This window comes from Orycteropus afer, unplaced genomic scaffold, assembly GCF_000298275.1.
Source record: "Orycteropus afer afer isolate SDZICR_OR568_19922 unplaced genomic scaffold, OryAfe1.0 scaffold00448, whole genome shotgun sequence".
NCBI lineage: Eukaryota > Metazoa > Chordata > Mammalia > Tubulidentata > Orycteropodidae > Orycteropus > Orycteropus afer.
The window spans coordinates 1221650-1229041 of NW_006922035.1; positions in this window are offsets into that span (position 1 = coordinate 1221650).

The window sequence follows — 7392 nt, forward strand, 5'->3', positions numbered from 1 at the left end:
ACAGATGCACTTCATCAGGACTCTGAGTCACCACTGACGGAAAGGCAACTTTAAAGTGGATGTAAAGGGAGCTTATTGGCTCATAGTGCAAAGTTGATCAGTAGTGACGGCCCTCAGGCATAGCTGGCTCCAGGCGCCCAATGATACTGTTGGAAACCTCCCATCCCTTCTTCCCTCTGGGTTGCCTTTACTTACAGGCAGGCTCTGCCAACAGGTTCAAGATAGCTACCAGCTGTCCTGGGCTCACCTCCTCCAAACCTGAGAGGCCCCACAGAGCTGGGAGGCCCTAGAAACTGGGAGGGGTGCCTTTCCCCTTGTTCGTGGGTTTCCCCGGTGAAGACGCCACTTAGGTTATACTGCCAGCCTCCTCCCCAACCCTGTGGAAGGAGGAGGGGCTTCTTAGAACTACGAAGGAAGAGCTGAGGAAGCCAAGTCCAATCTTGGCCTCTGCTGAGAGCCAGGAGGTCTGGGCCGGGAGGGCAGGCTCCACACCTGGGAGACACGGGTTTAGGCCAAGGAGGAATGCCCAGCAAGCCGTCCGGCACGCCCTCCTACGCCGCGTGTTCAGGGCTCCTCATAGTCAGCAATCGTTAGCGGCCGTCGAGTCGGCCCTACTCGGTGACCCCGTAGACAAGAAGACAGAACACTACGTCATCCTCACGCTGGTTGCGCTGCTCGAGCCCATGGTTGCTGCCCCTGGGTGCTCTGGGTGCCTTCCAAGCCAGGGCACTCAGGTCCCAGCACCGTGTCGGGCAGTGTTCTGTTGTGATCTGCAGGATTTCCATTGGCTGAGTTTCAGAAGCAGTTCACCAGGTCTTTCTTCCTGGTCTTTCTCGGTCTAGACGCTCCCCTGAAATCTGTCCATTATGGGTGGCCCTGCTGGTATTTGAAATACGGGTGGCACAGTTCACAGCATCGCAGCCACATGCAAGCCACCACGTGTAACACGCTGACAGAGGGGTGGTCAGTGACAGAGCTGGTTTTGTACCCTCCTGTACATCCGGTGCCACCAATGTCCTAACAGCCCGCAGCTCAGAGACGCTCAGAGACTTGTGTGATGCTGTTCCTTGACATTGCATGCAGCCTCAGGACCCAGGCTCCCTGCCATGTCCCAAATCCCTGCCCACTCCACCAACTCTGCTTTCTCAGGTTGGTGAGAGACTGAGAAGCTGTCAGTAGTCTTCTCAGAGGCCAGCACTGTCCAGTTACCATGACAGGCACTTTTCTGTCTTCAGTGAACAACGGGCTTTGCATTGTGTCCCAAAGCAGCATGGCAGACACGCTTGAGCAAACAGAAACACTGCCCCATATGAGGACCTAGGGCTCCAAAGGTATCTTTTCACTGTGATCAGCTTAGACCAGAGGAACCCTGGTGGCACAGTGTTTAAAGCTTTGAAATGATAACCAAAAGGTTGGTAGTTCAAACCCATCAGCTCTTCCATGGGAGAAAGTTAAGGCCGTCTGCTTCCGTAAAGATTACAGCCTAGGAAACTCTATGGTGTAGTTAGTTCTACTCTGTCCTCTAGGGGTGCTGTGAGTTGGAATGGACTTGGAAGCAGGCAGTGGGTTTGGTGTGGACTTTACTTCTCTGTGAAGATTGACAGCCTTGGAGACCCTGTGGGCAGTTCCACTCCATCCTCTAGGGGCGCTGTGGGTCAGAATGGACTCCAGGCAGTGGGTGTGGTTTGGGCTTTGCTTCTGTGAAGACTGACAGCCTTGGGAACCCTGTGGTACAGTTCCGCTCTGTCCTCTGGGGCGCTGTGGGTCAGAATGGACTCCAGGCAGTGGGTGTGGTTTGGGCTTTGCTTCTGTGAAGACTGACAGCCTTGGGAACCCTATGGGGACAGTTCCGCTCTGTCCTCTAGGGGCGCTATGAGCTGAAATCACTGCACAGCACACAACCACAATACTTAGACCAGGTAGGGCAGCACCCAGGATTGTGGATGGGGCCAGCATGGGAGACTGATTCACTGGTCAAACTGGGATTCTTCGAGGATATTTTTCAGTGCTGACACCCTGGGCAGACTTGTGACGAGACCACGTGTGCAGAACAAGCAGGCTTCTAACGAGGAGGGCGAAGACATGTCCACGTTCAGGGGAAGTCATTTCTCTTAGTATCCGTTTCCCCTAAGAAAATTCTTTAAGCTCACACAGAGAAAAGAGGCCTGCCCCCTTATACAGGGCCAGTTGTCTGAGAAGTTGATTAAACCCATCACTCACGGCTGAGAAGAAAGGGTGGGAAACCCTAGAAATGGTTAAAGTCCCTGGGAGACACTTGAACTTGGAATCTATTTAATAGCTCTTGGCACAGAAAGCAAACAAGAGTCTCTGGGAGATCAAAGGACTTTTATCTCACTCAGTGGAGAAATCTGTTACTTCAATCATTTATTGTTTGAGCTGAAAATATCCCTGGAGTGAGAAAAGACGGCAGAAATGTGTTGTCCGTTTCTGTCTCTGTGGTAAATCTGTGTGTCTGCGCCTCAGATCATTCCCGAGCTGTATAAGGACTAATTTTTTTTTTTTTTTAATTGGTGAAAACATGAATTAACAACTGGCTCTAGCACCCTCTGTTAGGAATTGTTCAAAGTCACAGTTGAATGTGCCGTTGGCAGGAAGCCAACTTTCTTGTCTGTTCCTCAACTTTTCATGGAGAACACATTCTGCCGTCCACTGTTGTGGGGGTTCCGTGTTTGGAAGATCACGCAGCTCACATTCTAGGTGTTGGCACTGTGAGGGCGGACAGGCAAGAAGTAAATGGCTGCTTTCACAGTGTGATGGCTAGCCTAATGAATTAGCTTGGCTAGACTCACTACGGATTACATCTCAATATAAGGAAAACAAAAGTCCTCACAACTGGACCAATAAGCAACATCATGATAAACGGGGAAAAGATTGAAGTTGTCAGGGATTTCCTTTTACTTAGATCCGCAATCAACGCCCATGGAAGCAGCGGTCAAGAAATCAAAGTATTGCATTGGGCAAATCTGCTGCAAAACACCTCCTGAAAATGTCATAAGAACAAAGAGGGCACTCTTAAGACTAGGGTGAGCCTGACCTGAGCCACGGTATTTCCACTCACCTCAAATGCCTGTGGAAGCTGGATAGTGAGTAGGGAAGACCGAAGAAGACCTTTGAGTTGTGGTGCTGGCGACGCGTATGGAATCCGCCATGGCCGTGGCGTGGCGGAAGACGGAACGAATCTGGCCTGGAGGAAGTGCAGCCAGGATGCTCCTTTGGAGAAAAATGGCCAGACTGTGTCTCACATGCTTTGATCGTGTTGTCAGAAGGGACTGGTCCCGGAGGAGGACGTCGTGGTAAAGAGGCGCGTCCACAGCCAAGGGGAGGACCCTCAGTGAGACACACTGACAGTGGCTGCACTAATGGGCTCAACCGGGAGGCCGCTGCAGGCCGGGCAGCGGTTCATTCTGCTGCACGTAGGGTCTCATGAGTTGGAGCTGACTGGACGACATCTATCAAGTGTGAGAGCAGGCTATAGTACCCAGTTATTTAGTGACACTAGTCTAGATGGAAGGAAGGTTGGGCAATCCTACTTCCGTAGTGATACTGCCTCGGAAACCCAAGGAGGGGTCGTTATGAGTCGGGGCCGACTCGACGGCACATAACAACAACAACAACAACAAGTCTAGATGTAGCTGCAGGGGTCTTTTGTACACGTGGTTAATGTCTACCATCAGTGGACTGTTCGTGAAGGAGATGGGGTGGGCCTTGCCCATCAGGTGACTCTCATGAAAGAACGAGGGAAGGTACCAGGAAGGGACCCTCTGTGTTCAGACTCTGCATAGTCAGCCCCCGTCTGAGAGCTTCCAGATGCTGGCCTGCCCACGGATGTCCTCCTGGCCCCCCCCAATTGTGTGAGCCTGTTCCTTGCAATCAATTCCTCTGTATATGTGTGTGGGTGAGTCCCCCCCAACACACTAGTGGTTGTCTGTCTCTGTCTCACCCCCAGTTGTAAAGTCACTGGGCAAGTTTTCTTTCCTTCCACATTGCCATTTGTCCCTCTGCCAGCAGTGAAACTCAACAGGCTTCCTTGAGGGTTCATTTGACCCCTTCTCCAGGGAAGTGAGGACAGCAGGGGCCATCTATAGAAAGGGGGCGAGCAGGGTGCCAGGGCTCCACGTCAGCTGGAAGGGTCAACTCTGAAGGCAGCTGGGCTTTGTGTTGGAAAATGCAGCAACACCGGGCAAACGGGCACGTGTTGCAGAAGTGAAGACCGAGGTGCCTGTGCAAAATGAGTCCCCTGTGAGACTCGGTGCAGGGCACCAAGCTCCCTGCTGTCTCATTGTTGCCAACAGGTTTTTGTTGGCTTGTTTTAAGTAGGTTGATGTTGCATCATCTTGGTTTAACTTCCGTTTGGTTTTTTATTGTTACCATAACTGTTATTATGACGTTGGTCCTAAGTACAGCATTGGCTTAATCAGAACCTTGATCCATGACACAGTCTCTCCTTCCTTGCCCCATGTCATTCTGGGATATATTTCCAAAAACCAAACCAGTTGCTCTCAAGTCGACTCCAACTCGTGGCAGCCCCATGGATGACAGTACAACTGCACTCTGTAGGGTTTGCAAAGCGTGTGGGGCCCTTTAGAAGCAGACACTCAGGCCTTCCTTCCAAGGTACCCCTGGGTGGATGTAAACCACCAGGCCTTTGGCCAGTAGCCGAGCATGTAACCATTCATGCCACCAGTTATTTTTTAATGTCATAACCATGTATAAACCCACCACTCCAAGCAACCACTGGAGACATGGGCAATGGTATCCATTTAACGTGGACTATTTGAATAGCTAGGACCTGTATGTGTTGTAAAACACAGTTCAATACTCAGAGGGCTTGCTTTGATCTGTGTGCTCAAACCCCGGACCTGTTTTAGGTAGGAAATCCACAGGCAGCCTGTCTGTGGTCACCCCAAGTGTGTCTTCACTTTCTTCTGGGTAGACGCCATCCTCTCTTCTCGTCTGTCCTTCTCTGAGTGCAGCTTCACACTTGTGCTCTTCTGAGCACAACCATCTCCTTCCAGCCCTGTCTGCCTGAGGAACAACAGGCAGGAGACCCCATGGCCACGTGCTTGAGCAATGGAACGAAGCAAGAACAGAAGTTCGGTCAACTCAACCATCAACAAATGCATTCTTCAAGCCGGGACTGCTGATGGCAGGTTCTAGAGCCTGAGGCCATTGACTAGACTCCAAGGACGTGACTACACATGTGAAGGGGAAGGGCGGGCACACGAGCATGTTGCGAGGAGCAAATCACTCCCAATGATGAGTCGGTGGCCCACAAGCAAGCTGGGTGTACTCTGGTGTACTCTGTGTTTGTTTTCCATTTCCTTTTAATCGGTCCCTCAAGGGGATTTGAGAAAGAAATTCTGTGAAGGAGAATTAGTGATACACATCAGTGGGAAAGGTAGAGACTCCAGGAGCAAGTAAATTCTGGCTGTGCCAGTCATTCATTCTCTGATCTTGGCATGACATCAGGAATACATCATAGGCCATATGCAATGAGTCCTACATGTGTTTGTGAATTCATTTATACAAGTATCAATGGAAGACTTCCTAGACTCCAGACTTGGGCTAGACTTGAAGACAGTAACCCAAACGCACTGCTATCGAGTTGATTCCAACTCACAGCCACCCTAGAGGACAGAGTAGAACAGCTCCATGTGGTCTCCTAGGCTGTAAATCTTTACAGAAGCAAATGGCCTCATCTTTCTCCCACAGAGCAGCTGGTGGGTTCAAACCGCCAGCCTTTGGTTAGCAGCCAAATGTTTTAACCAGTGCACCACCAGAGCTTGTTTGAAGACAGTGGTAGATAAAACGTGCATAGCCACCCGCCTCAACCTGACAGAGAAATGAGTTGAAACAGAAGTTTGGAAAGGATGCTGAACTTGACCTGTGTTTGAAGATGCATCCTTACAGGACCAATGTGGCATCCCTCCTCTGTTGCACGGGACCACCACGGACTCCTCCAGAAATGAAAAGCAATTCAATCTGCTTCCCATGTCCCTGGGAGCAGGTGCTCGGGAAGTTACCTTGCTTGTGTTTTCCTAGCCTTGGAGCCACAGCCCCCCCATTGGCTAAGTGCCCATTAGAAATTATTTTATGTACTTACATGGTAAGTGAAAACACACACTTCCCTAGAGGAATCATTTGGCTTGGCAGAGGACTCTGTACAAGGACAACAAGGACCATTCTGGGCTCTCATGGTCTATGACATCAGTACAACTTTGAGAGTTAATTACATTCTTAATTACAGCTTTGTATTGAATTAGGGTACTATCATCCACGGCATAATTGAAACCCTGCGGAGATCATGTCTGTTGCCAGCTAATTGCATACCATTTTTTACTAAACTTTAAATAAAAACCAGTATTTCATTTGTCTCGGCTCTAATTAATTGACAGGAAAAACCTAATGGAGGTTTTTTGTCAGTGGATTGGCTATTTCCAAGTGATTGCAGGGAGATGAGTTGACTAGAAGGAAGTGCGTTTCTGTTTTGCGAGAGGTAGGGTTGTCTGATGGAAAGAGCCCTGGATTAGGATTCAGATTGTGGGTTCTAGCCCTGTTTCAGTCACTTTCCACTGTGGCCCAGGGCATGCCGCTTCTCCTGCGGGGTGTGAGTGTCTTCACCTAACAGGGAGAGCTGCTGGATCTTAAGTTCACTCAGATGCCCTACATTGTGACTGAGGGTAAGATGCTCTGGTTAGGGGGGCAGATGTCTCTTTGACTAACAGCCCAAGCCATGGCCTTTTCAGTCTCCTCCAATGCACACAAAAATTGGGCAGTGATTAAGGAAGATGGAGGAAGCATTGGGACATCTGAGTTGTGGTGTTGGTGAGAAATAGTGAGTACACCACAGCCTGCCAGAAGAACAAACAAAACTGTCCTGGAAGAAGTACAATATGAACATTCCTTAAACACAGGGATGGTGAGACTCCGGTCGCTTGCTTCAGACGTATGATCAGGAAAGACCGAGCACCAGGAAAGGACGCCATGGTTGGTAGAGGAGAGCGTCAACGAAAACAAGGTCGGTCCTCCGTGAGATGGACGGACACAGTTGCTGCACCAGCAGAGCCTACAGATCAACCGTCATACAGATGGTTCGGGACCGAACGGCGTTTCATTGTCTTCTACGTAAGGGTGTTGGGAGTCAGAGCTGACTCAGTGGCAACTAACAACAACAACAACAGATAGGAGGTCGGTTCTAAGAAAAAGTGTTCAGAATCACAGTCACTCATTACTCTTCTCCATAACGCAGGGTCCTTTGGTTGTAAGCAACAGAAACTCAATGGCTGACCTGCCAGAGAAGAGATTAGGATAATGTCGGTCAGCACACGTCAGACCCTGGAATGCCGCCCTGGTCGAGTTGCCAGCTTGTGG